At 47.4% G+C, this 12,382-nt stretch overlaps 1 pseudogene; it reads right to left on the bottom strand.

Moving 5' to 3' along the window:
• LOC128596592 (ubiquitin-protein ligase E3C-like) lies at positions 1–2,322 on the bottom strand (annotated as a pseudogene).
• Between the last annotated feature and the right edge of the window lie 10,060 nt (positions 2,323–12,382).

Raw genomic sequence — 12,382 nt, 5'->3', positions numbered from 1 at the left:
TCAGCTCAGCTCAAAGCCAGCAGTGCACTCGATAGAGTAGAGGAGCTTGCTCCGCAGAAGCACCTGGTTGTAGAACTCAGGGAGCTTCATCAGGTTCATGCAGGTGCTGGCCGTGGGGAGCCGCTGCAGGTCAGAGCCACCGTTCTGGATGCAGAAGGCAGGGTACAGCTCCTTATCTGCTTTAATATCTTCTTGTTCTGACAGCCAGTGATCTGGAGGACAAAAATTTCTCCTCGTGTCTCTGGACTTCAACATTTTCACTAGATTGGTGATAACCTTAAATAACTGAATCCACCGTTTCTGCTCCATCTGTATACACTGCTGCATCTCAGAGCTGGTGGTGACTCCGGCACTCTGAAACGCTATGACGTACTCTTCCCGCACCTCCGGCTTTGTCTCCGGGTAGGCCAGCTTGATGATGTCCAGGCAGGCGTCCCGCAGGCACCCAGACAGCACCGCCAGTTCCTCCGAAGTGAAAGGCATCATCAATGATTGTCTCTGACTTACAACTTCTATGGGATCACTGAAGAATTCATTGTCATGTATGGAAATTAGCGAATGGCTAAACAAGGAGCTAAAAAGGTAAAACAGTGGGATGATGCCACCAGGATCTTCAAAACACACAGGAGAGCCCCTGGATATCACCTGCAGCAACGGCACCAGAGACCCGGTGATCATTCACGTGGTCACGGAAGATATCCTGAGATATAGAGGAGCCTGACTCTGGGCACCATCATGTGGTGCTGCACCACGAGTGTGTGGCACACGGAGGCCATCCCAGTGAACACGTCCTCACTGGCCGAGTCCCTCCACACCAGGTTCAATAGCGTGTTGGTCTGCTGCTTGGTATCCAACTTTTTGAGACATTCCTCTGTGATGTATGGTACTGATAGTCTACCATCCTCAGGGCTCGTGGGCTTCTTGGCTTCTTCACTCTCCTCCTCAGAGTCACTGGCTGAGTCTTGACAGCTGGCGCTGGCAGGTGAGATTGGTAACTGAGGAAGAAAGGTCTGGAGCGCCCGTAAATATACCAGCAGGCCTTCCTCAGAGAGAGCGCCCAAGTAATTTTCACTGACAGTTAAGACAAACTAGAAAAGCCACGGTGCTCCACCACTCCTCTGTGAACACCTCCTCTCTGCTAACAACAGCGCACTCAGAAAGGGCTGGTAAGGGAAGCTGGTCTGCACGTCTGCTAACGCCGGAATGATGGAATGAAAGATCTGATCTGTAAAAGGTGCTGCTACCAACTCCTCCGTGAAGGCCTTAAAAACTTGTTGTCTGGGCGGCGCCTGTGGCTCAGTGAGCAGGGCGCCGGCCCCATATGCCGAGGGTGGCGGGTTCAAACCCAGCCCCGGCCAAACTGCAACCAAAAAATAGCCGGGCGTTGTGGCGGGTGCCTGTAGTCCCAGCTGCTCGGGAGGCTGAGGCAGGAGAATCGCGTAAGCCCAAGAGTTAGAGGTTGCTGTGAGCCATGTGATGCCACGGCACTCTACCTGAGGGCGGTACAGTGAGACTCTGTCTCTACAAAAAAAAAAAGAAAAAAAAAACTTATTGTCTTGCACCTTCGGGACAGGAGTTGTAAGTAAAGTGCAATGGTTTTAGAACATTCTCTAGCAAAGTTTTTGCTATAGGAACTCGAGATAAATCAGAATATTCAATACTTGATGGAAGTTTGCTGTTAATCAACAAATAGAGAGACCTATAATACCCATTTTGAATCATGTAGTGCAAAATTTGTTCAATTACTAACACCACGTAGCTAGCATCTTATAAAACAGGCAAGTAAGTGGTCTCAGATGAAAACACCTCGAGCATTCTCATTGGAAGTGCAACATTCAAACTGTCATCATTACAGTTTTGCAGCAACCTGCAACAGAGGCTCATCAACCTCTTGATTTGAAATAAGCATGTAAGTCTCTCTGATCCATCCAACTGCTTGACAAACGGTGCACTGTGTTTAATTAAGTTCTGATACAGCCATATCAAACGTTTTGAGTCTTCATCTTGTTTGTAAAAAAACAGAAGCTGCCTTACCAAAAGGGAAAGTTTAGGACCATTAGCAATAGGAAAAGTGCCACCAGACTGTGACAGGTGAGCACAGCGATCAAACGCACCTTGGACAGAATATTGCTGTTTTCTATCTCTATAGCCTCTAATAAATGACTGGATAATTACTGCATTTTTCAGTCTTCGCCTTTCTTCCTCTCTCTTCCTTCTTTCTTCCTGAGTACGATATGAAAGAGAAGCCTTTTCTTCTTTCCGACTCGCGCCGCCGAGGGACACCTTGGGCGGCGTCTTGAAGTCCTCTTCAAAGCTCAACATCTTTACAGCTTATCCCATCGGGGAACACCCGGCCAGGAGCAGCGGGACCAGGCGGCGGCCGGAGGCGACCGTGCCGGGGCCGCGCTCTGCCCTCCCGGCCCTGCCCGGGGCGCAGGGGTGGCGACAACGGAGGGGTGTCCCTACCTCGCCGCTCCTCATCCTGGAGCGCCCGGCGGGCCGCGAACCCCACGCCCGCTTTCTCTTTGTTCTTCGATAAAATTTGTATTCGTTATACTGTCAAATAAAACATAAATACAACTTTCAATAAGGCAGATTAGTAAGAGAAAAATTATCAAGTTTATTTTAACATGGATAGACAGGAACTGTCAGCTCTTCCATGAGGGACAGAGGCTTTTCTTTTTTTTTGAGACAGAGTCTCACTATGTGGCACTCCGGGCCAAGGTGTCACAGCTCACAGCAACCTCAAACTCGGGCTCAAGAGATTCTCTTGCCTCAGCCTCCCTGGTAGCCGGGACTACAGGCGCCCGCCACAACGCCCTGCTATTTTTTTGTTGCAGTTTGGCTGAGACCGTGTTCAAACCTCCTACCCTTGGTGTATGGGGCGGGTGCCCTACCCACTGAGCCACAGGAGCCACCACCCTCCACTTTTTGTTTTGTTCTTTTGTTTCTTAGAAACATCTTTAGGTCACAGAATAGACAAAGGGGGTGTTGACAGAAAAAAAGAAGCATCTTTTTCTGTCTTGGGAAGTGCGACTTCTACACAAAAAAGTCCACTCCCACCCTACCTCCGCCAAAAAAAAAAAAAAAAAAACAAAACAAAAACCCTCCTGAAGGGCTGAGAAAAAAGAAAAAGAAACTCTCCAGTCTTTCCTCAAGAATACGTTAAAAATCAATCACAGTATATTCTTGCTGAAGTCTTCTCGGCCTTGGCAAAGACCGTGGTAGGTTGAAGGGATAGGGCTGGGGGCTTCTTTGCATTGGGTTTCCAAGAAGTGAGGGTCTGTGACTCCGAGGGGAGCTGAGGCTCAGGGGTCTGAGGCCCCCTGGACCACAGCTGGGGGTATTCACCGCACATCCCCTTGTTCTCTACACACTTGTCTCAGGGCACCTGTGGGCTTCAGCCAAGACTCAACAAATGGGGTGCAGAGCAGACAGGAGCGGCTGTGTCCCTGGATCCGGTTCTCTCAGGTGGCCAGGAACCCCTGGCCCCTTGGGACTGAAGGGAACAAATTAAATTAAAACTCAAGTCTTTCTGATCCAACCATGAAAAATACATTTTAAAAAATCACTGAGAGGGGCGGGGCCTGTGACTCAGTGAGTAGGGCATTGGCCCCCCCATATACCGAGGGTGGAGGGTTGGAACCCGGCCCCGGCCAAACTGCAACAACAACAAAAAAATAGCCGGGCGTTGTGGCGGGCGCCTGTGGTCCCAGCTACTCGGGAGGCTGAGGCAAGTGAGTCGCCTAAGCCCAAGAACCAGAGGTTGCTGTGAGCTGTGAAGACACAGCACTCTACCGAGGGCGACAAAGTGAGACTCTGTCTCTACAAAAAAAAAAAAAGTTTACAGAGAGGGAAGGAGGGAGGGGGATGGCGTCTTGGTGTGTCACACACCTTTTGGGGGCAAGACACAATTGTAAGAGGGACTTTACCTAACAAATGCAATCAGCGTAACCTGGTTCCTTGTACCCTCAATGAATCCCCAACAATTAAAAAAAAAAAAATCCCTGAGAGGCTCAGCGCCTGTAGCACAGTGGTTACAGCACCAGCCATACACACCAAGGATGGCGGGTTCGAACCCGACCCAGGCCAGCTAAACAACTGCAACAAAAAAAATAGCCGGGCGTTGTGGCGGGCACCTGTAGTCCCAGCTACTCGGGAGGCTGAGGCAAGAGAATCGCTTAAGCCCAAGAGTCTGAGGTTGCTGTGAGCTGTGACGCCATGGCACTCTACCAAGGGCAGAAAAAAAAGAATCGGTGAGAGGTTCTCAAGTTCTCCATTTTCAGAGAAGATGGCCTGACACAGGCAGCATCAACACGCCAGCTACTGGGGCCTGGTGTGGGGGACCACAGCCTGCAGCCGTGCCGGGCAGGGCAGCACCGGTCTAGGGAGAAGTAGCGTCTATCTGGTCTCCGCGGCGGGGGCAGCTGCCAGGTCCGGAGTGATGCGGGACGTCCAGACCGGGTTGGCGTCTTGCGGGACCAGGACTAGGGGCTCAGTGGGGTCCACAGCACAGGGACGGTGCTGAGGAAGAGGCGGCAGCTGTCCAGGTCGCTGCACTAGTGTTGCTGGTGCCGTTGGGCTCGCAAGCTTCGTACAGGTGTCTTCAGGGCGCGGCACACAAACCTTCGTGGCAGGCTGGGCTGTCCACAGCCCTGGGGACGCGGCAGCCGGGGGCGCTGCGGTGCCATAGACGGCGAAGCGGGTCGCGGAGGCGCGGGCGGCCGCAGCAGCGGCCCGCAGGGTCCGGCCACGCTCACGCTCCGGCTGCCGCCTGTCAGCGGTCGCCTACGACCTCGGGCGGGGAGAACTCAGGCGACGGCGGGGCGGGGCGCCGGTGTGACCCCAGCTCCGGACCCCGCCGCGAAGACCCTGCAGGAGCGCAACAGCTAAAATTTCAATTTCCTTCAGTCCCCATTTGGGTCTAAAAGGCCAAGTGGACAGGTACAGAGAAATTTGAGTTAGAGGTTGTTGCAGATAGACAGTGGAGTGAAAAAAATCTGGGATAGAAAGGTAAAGTATCTCAGGACTGTAAAAAAAATATCCAATGTATTCAGTACTACTATAAAACCAATTTATAATCACTCACACCTTCATACGAGAGATGAATCACAACTATAGCCCAGGATGAAGGAGGGAAGGGGAGGGGAAGGGAAGGGGAGTGGGTCGATAGAGGGAGGGTAATTGGTGGGACCACACCTATGGAGCATATTGCAAGGGTACAAGTCACATCTATCAAGTATAGAACACAAATGTCTTAACACTGTGATTAAGTAAATGAGGTGAAAGCTATGTTAATTAGTAGGATGTAAGCACTCCAAGTTGTACAAATAATCAACACATCGAATCCCACAAAGGCATAAATGTATTCATGATCTATGTATAAAAAAAAAGAAGAAGAAAAATAAGAAAAACACAAGGATAGTGTACGTGGGGTGTAGTGTAGGGGGGAGGAGGGAGGGTGGTGAAAACAATGCAACTTAAACATTTGTGCCCTCCTTTAATCTGAAATAAAACAAACACAAAATTGTAATAAATGTCCAAAGAAAAAGCAAATTTAAACATACCGTCCCCTGTATTCTTTAGCCAGACTCTTAGTTCTGTCAGTAGCTCCTTTTCTTTTCTTTTCTTTGGCTTTTGGCCGGGGCTAGGTTTGAACCTGTCACCTCCGGCATATGGGACCGGCGCCCTACTCCTTGAGCCACAGGCGCCACCCAGTAGCTCCTTTTCTTAAACAGCATTCCAGACGCCCACCTGGCACAGGCGCTTTGAAACACAAGAAAACCAAAGGTGAATATTTGGGACAGCTTTTAAACTGGTTTTCTGATAATTGGGAGGATGTAGCCATGTTTTAAATCTCTCAGCGAGAGGAAGAAGAAAACGATTGAGAAGAGCAGAGATGAAAGGAAGGGCAAGAGAGGAGGAGAGGGGAAGAATGGTCTGGGGTGGGAAGAAGAGTCCATCCGTAAGTATTTCCCATTTGCCGTTTTATTTTATTACATTTTATGATTTTATTTTATTTGTGTAGTTTATGAAATCTCTTGGTTTAACTTCAAATTATTTACTTTCAGGGAGGCTATGAAAGACTCTTGATTTAAAAAAAAAAAAGAAAGACTCTTGATTTTATTTGGAAGATGTAAAATACTAATGATACAATGATTTTTTTTATTGTTTTGGGAGGTTTGATGAGCTCTGTTTTAATTCAGTGCCCAGATGTACTAGAAATCTTCTAAGATTGTCATTGCGGCCAGCAAAGCTTTCCATCACCTCAGGGTAGCTTTATGCAAGACGCCAAATATGTAGAAGATTTTTTTCATAGTTCATAAACATGTTATATGCTGGAGTCCCTGATGGTAGTTGATCAGAGACTGTCTTCTTAGGATGAAGCATCTTCATAATGTCCCTTAGTTTTCTACACTACCCCCTTAGAAGTAAGGTTTTCCATAACTGTATGAATCTTACAAAAACCTTACTTCCATGACCTTAATGTAGTGTTCTCCAAACATTATGGACCGGGTGAGCCTTGCTTGGTCCCCTCCCGACCAAATGCAGGGCTGGCCGAGACATTCCCTCAGGGGTCTGAATGGAGGCAACTGGAACTGGGGAGAAGACAAGGGGAGGGATGGAGAGAAATGGATTGTGTGAGACCTTCAACATAGAAGTGGGAGATCTTAGAGGCAGGGGCACTTACCTAAATTTCTCCCACCAAGGTCCGGGAGACAGCTCAGCTGTCAGTGGGCTGGTACACAGGTTGGTGCCTTGAATTCTGGTCCTCCTGGGTAAACCAGGGTCCTCCTGGGTGCCCATCTCAGGTTGCCAGTTTGTTAACAGACAAAAAGTATAACAAGGTTCATAATTTAAAATATAAATCTTAATTTCTCCTAAAGGGTGGTCATTCTGGCAGAGGGAGAACAGGGTCCGGAGGATGTGGAGGTATAGGTGAGTGAGCAGCCTCAAAAGACATAGAGAAGGCGGTGACTGTGGCTCAACGGAGTAGGGCACTGGCCCCGTATGCCTGAGGTGGCAGGTTCAAACCCAGCCCCAGCCAAAAACTGCAAAAAAAAAAAAAAAGACATAGAGAAGAGGGCAGGGAGCCCAGGCATGCAAGGCCTGGATGAATTTATAGCATGGGGATCTCAAAAGGATTAAGAAAAGGGAGAGAGGAATGCCTTAGAGTAACTGGAGCCCAGAAGAAAGGTGAACCTGGGCGTGGTGGCCTGGGGCACAGATGTGGAAAGAGGTCTAAGGGCTCGGTCACACTGACTAGCTTTCCTCTGCAGCTGCTGAATTTCACTCTTCCTCTGTCTCAACCAAAATTTGGCCCTTGAATTCTTCCACCCAGTTGACTTAATCTGGGCCCCAATTCATCCCCCATCCTCTGTTCTTAAGGAAGTCATTTCTACTTTGCCTGGGCTTGAAGTCCCTCTCAAGGCACCCATAGTTTGTACTTATTCCCCATTGGACCTTCCCCCACAGAAGCAAGAGATTCTCAACTATCCTCAGGATGTACCTCCAGAATTCCCCATCTCTAACACCTCCCTGTTCCCAAAATTGAGGCCGGCTTCTAGTCCTCAGCTCCCCAGACACATGGAGATCTCACCCCCACCCCCTTTTCCTTCCTTCCTTCCTTCCTTCCTTCCTTCCTTCCTTCCTTCCTCCCTCCCTCCCTCCCTCCCTTCCTCTTTCTGTATTTTTTTTTCTCTTTTTCTCTCTCTCTCCCTTTCTCTTTCTTTCTTTGGCTTAGGTGATATTCTCTCTCTCTCTCTCCCTCCCTCTCTTTTTCTCTCTCTCTTTCCCTCTCTCTCTCCCTTTCTCTTTCTTTCTTTGGCTTAGGTGATATTCTCTCTCTCTCTCTCCCTCCCTCTCTCTTTCTCTCTTTCTTTGGCTTAGGCGATTCTCTAGCCTCAGCCTCCTGAGTAGCTGGGACTATAGGTACCTGCCACAACTCCCGGCTATTTTTTGTTGCAGTTTGGCCAGGGCTGGGTTCAAACCCATCACCCTCGATATATGGGGCCAGCGCCCTACTCACTGAGCCACAGATGCTGCCTAACCCCCTTGTTCTTTCTACACTAACAAGCCTCCCCTTCTCAGAGTACAGGTCAGAGACACCCCAACCTGGGCAGGGAATCACCAGGGAAACACACATGAGACCACACTGCATTTCTGAAACCCTTTATTTTAGAGGTATCAATGCAGAGAAAGAAAAAAGTAATAGAAGTTTCAAATGATGGGCGGTTTTTGTTGTGGAGACAGAGTTGGTAACATGAAAGCGACTATTCACGAGGGATATTTCTGAGTAGTGGCTGATGGTGTCACAAACACATCCCCAGGTAGGCAAATAATAGGAGAGTGTGATTATTCTCTTGAAGATAGTTAACATACATGACTGGGTAAGCAAATAAAAGGGAAGTGTGGTTGTTTTCCTGAAGATAGTTAACGTACATCACTGGGTCAGTAATAATAGTGGAGTGTATTCGTTCTCCGAAGGTGGTTAACATAATGCACAAGATTTATCATTGGTAATGTCTCCATAAATCTCTGCTGTAAATTTTTTTTGTTTTTTGAGACAGTGTCTTAAGCTGTTGCGCCCGGTAGAGTGCTGTGGCATCATGGCCGACTGTAACCTCCAATTCATTCAAGAGATCCTTTTGCTTTACTACTCGCATTAGAGATGGGGTCTCGCTTTTGCAGAGGCTGGTCTTGAGCTCAAGCTATCCACCCACCTGGCCTCTGCTATAAATTTTTCAAACTTCCTTTCCATTTGGCAAGTAATCACTGCAAGGATTCCTGTTGTAATTTTGTAATGTTATGTCATGATTTAAAACTCATAGGTGGTGCTATACTTTCTGATTTCCCAGCAATGCATAACACAGCAATAAATTGATAAGTAGATATTAAACCACACTTACTTGTTCTTGTCAGCTATTTCTGTTCTTTCTGAAGAAATTTGTAATATTGTTTCCAACATCTTCAATAGACAGCTGGTTGCAGAAAAATGAAGCTGTTTTGTTCAGGGTGTATGTCAGTATCTCCCTGATTAGAAATGGAATAATCTGCTTTAAGATTTCCATTGTAGTTTTCATTGCAGGAGGTATTAACAGACAAGTTAATAGCTGATGGATGAGAAAAATCAACCACTTTTTTGGGTCACCATATCTATGACTTTACCATTCATAAATGAAAAAAGTCGATCCATGTAAAATAATTTTAAAAAGTTTAAAAATGTAAAACAGTCCCAGCAATGGAAAGGACAGTTACCTACGAGGAACTGCAACATAAAAGAAAAACGTAGAAGAGAAATCCTTACTCCAGCGAAGCACAAAGATAAGAAATCCATAAAGAATCTTCGCTCTGTCTGTGTAAGTTCTGTCAGGAACTAATGCTGAAGTCTCAGCTTTAGAAGGCAGCTCTTATATATGTTCATGCAGCAGACAGGCAGTGTTTGGGACCAATGAACATGTGACAAAAAACATAACATAAGGAGCCCTGAAGTTAAACATCATGTAAGGAGCCCTGAAGTCAACATAATGAGCCCTGAAATAAATATAACATAAGCAGCCCTAAAAAAAATAGCATAAAGAGACCCAAAAAGAAACAGCACAAAGAGCCATAAAAAATAGCATAAATAGCTCTTAAAAAGAGCATAAAGTGTCCTAAAAAAAAAATAGCATAAATAGTCCTAAAAAGCCAGCATAAACAGTCCTAAAAAAAAGCATAAAGAGCCCTAGAAAAAAATAGCATAAAGAGCCCTACAATTTCTACTTTTACAGGCATTTTTTGCAACAGCAGTTATTAAAGTTTTCCTTCCACAAGTTGGGTCCTCTTAAAACGATTCCAGTTACGTATTTTGCATATTACTATTTTAAAATTATTGGTCTGTGCATTTAGACTCCTGTAATTGATTTCCACCCTCACCATGCGGTCTCCCCCAAGCCCTCCACATAAAACAATGCACTGTCAACACCGTGGTTGACGTACAAATCTTACACCCCAGATGGAGAAAAGGGGAGATAGGCTTAATTTTCTTTTCAGGGCATGGGAATTTGGCCTTCTTTTTACTGGTAGGGATTCTGTTGGATGACAGTCACCAAAATAAACTTCTCCAGTGCTGATCAGCAAGGAAGACCCACAGAGAATTATGGGTGGAGACTAGGGTGTATTGGGTGAACTGGGGAAATCTTATGTTGAAAGACTTGGGGCAGGACCCCCCACTCTGCCCTGAGCTCTGACGACCCTCCAATCAACCGCAAGAGACGGCACTTGATGCAAAACGCAAGAGGATTTTATTCCAGCATGCTGGGACTTGACTCACAACTCTTTTAGGAGCCGAGAAGTCAAGCCCTGAACAGCAGTTTTTACAAGCTTATAAAGGCAAAAAACATAAAGTAGGGAGGAGTAGCAGACATAGCAGGGGCTTTAGGGAGGGGTAGGAGACATAGCAGGGGCTTTAGGGAGGGGTAGCAGACATAGGGGCTTTTCCAGATAAGAACTCTGGTTCATTACTCATCTATCTTAAGACAAGATCAGCAGTCAAACATTTGCTTAGCTTTTTTCTTTCAGAACCAGTTACCGGTTATCTGCTTCAGCTCGGGGCTATTTCCTAGGACAGTTACAAAAGGTCACATTCTTATGGTAGGGGGCGAGGGGTGCTGCTACATATCTGGTCCCACCCCCCCTCTTTGGATTTGGTAGTACTTTCCTTCATTCCCCCATTTGTTTTTTGGGAAGTTCTAATCATGGAACTTCTGGCTATGGTCCTTTCCACTGTGGTTCAAGGTTGGCTGTCCGGTGGCGCCGGATGTACACCGAATCTCCAACCTGGAACTGGTGAGGTATTTGCAGATCTCCGGGCTTGTAGGCTTCGATCAGCCGGCTCCACACTTTCTTTTGCACAGTTTCAAGGGCTTTTAATCTGGTTTCAAGGGCTTTTAATCTGGTGTATAGAGATTGAGAGGAGTAAGATTCTGGGGAAGGGAGGTGCTGCATGGCAACGAGCGGGGGGTAAGCTCCATATACTAGGGATGTTGCGCACATGGAACAGGGTAAAGGGAAGGAGGACTGTCCAGTCAGTAATGCCAGTCTCTAAGGATAATTTAGTCATGGCCTCTTTTAGGGTTCTATTCATCCTCTCTACCTGCCCTGAGCTCTGGGGCCAATAAGCACAATGTAATTTCTATTCAAGCCCCAGGATTTTGGCCAAACCCTGACTAACCTGGGCAACAAAAGCGGGACCGTTGTTGGATCCGATTACTTTGGGTAGCCCAAATCTTGGAAAAATCTCTTCTAATATTATTTTGGCCTCAACTTGAGCAGTCTCCCTCTTTGTAGGAAAAGCTTCGACCCATCCTGAGAAAGTGTCTATGAACACTAGCAAGTACTTGTATCCGTACTTAGCCGGCTTAATCTCTGTAAAATCTGTTTCCCAGTAGCTTTCAGGGCGATCCCCTTGGAGTCACTTTCCCTGAGGTACTAATTGGCAAGGTCTGCACTCTTTTACAGCTGCATATTTAAAGTTTTTGATAAGGGGGGGGTGCTATTTCTTTAAGGCTAGGCCTTAAAGTGTTTTCATATAGCGGTAGGATGTTGAGCCCTTGAGCCGCTAGCTTAGCTTCTCAGTCGGCTCTTTGGTTTCTCTCGGCAACTCTGGACCCCCTTTCTGATGTCCAGGGCAGTGGATTATGGCCACCCTCTTAGGGAGGTGAACAGCCTCCAGTAGACTTAGGATTTCTTCCCTGTGTTTAATTTCTTTTCCTGCTGAAGTTAACAGTCCTTGCTGTCTGTAAATGGCCCCATGGACATGGGCTATAGCAAAAGCATACCTGCTATCGGTGTATATGTTAACTTTTTTTTCCTTCTGCCAAACGTAAGGCCTGGGTCAAGGTGACCAGCTCGGCCTTCTGGGCCGACGTCCCTTCAGGCAGACTGCTTGCCCAGATGGTCTGCTTATCGTCCACCACCGCCGCCCCGGCCACCCTTTTACCTTCTATTATGGAGCTGCTCCCATCAGTGAACCAGGTTAATTGGGCATCCGGCAGGGGCTGATCACAGAGGTCCCTCCGAGTTCCAGTCTCCTCAGCCAGTACTTCTTGGCATGTGTGTAATACATCCTCCCGGACAGAGGTATCAGGTAGTAGGGTAGCTGGGTTGAGGATGACAGGCGGGCCAAACTGGACTCTGTCTCCATTTAATAGGAGACTCTGGTAGTGTGTCATGTGGGCATTGGACAGCCACCGGTCAGGGGGCTGTCTGATGATGCTTCCTAAGGCATGGGGGGCAATGACTGTCAACTTCTGCCCCATAGTCAGTTTGTCTGCATCTTTTACCAGTACCGCCACTGCCGCCACAGACCTCAGACAGGCTGGCCAACCACTAGCAATGGGGT

Source organism: Nycticebus coucang, chromosome 10, assembly GCF_027406575.1.
Source record: "Nycticebus coucang isolate mNycCou1 chromosome 10, mNycCou1.pri, whole genome shotgun sequence".
NCBI lineage: Eukaryota > Metazoa > Chordata > Mammalia > Primates > Lorisidae > Nycticebus > Nycticebus coucang.
The sequence above is the reverse complement of the archived record's forward strand: the minus strand, read 5'-3'. Positions and strand labels throughout refer to the sequence as shown.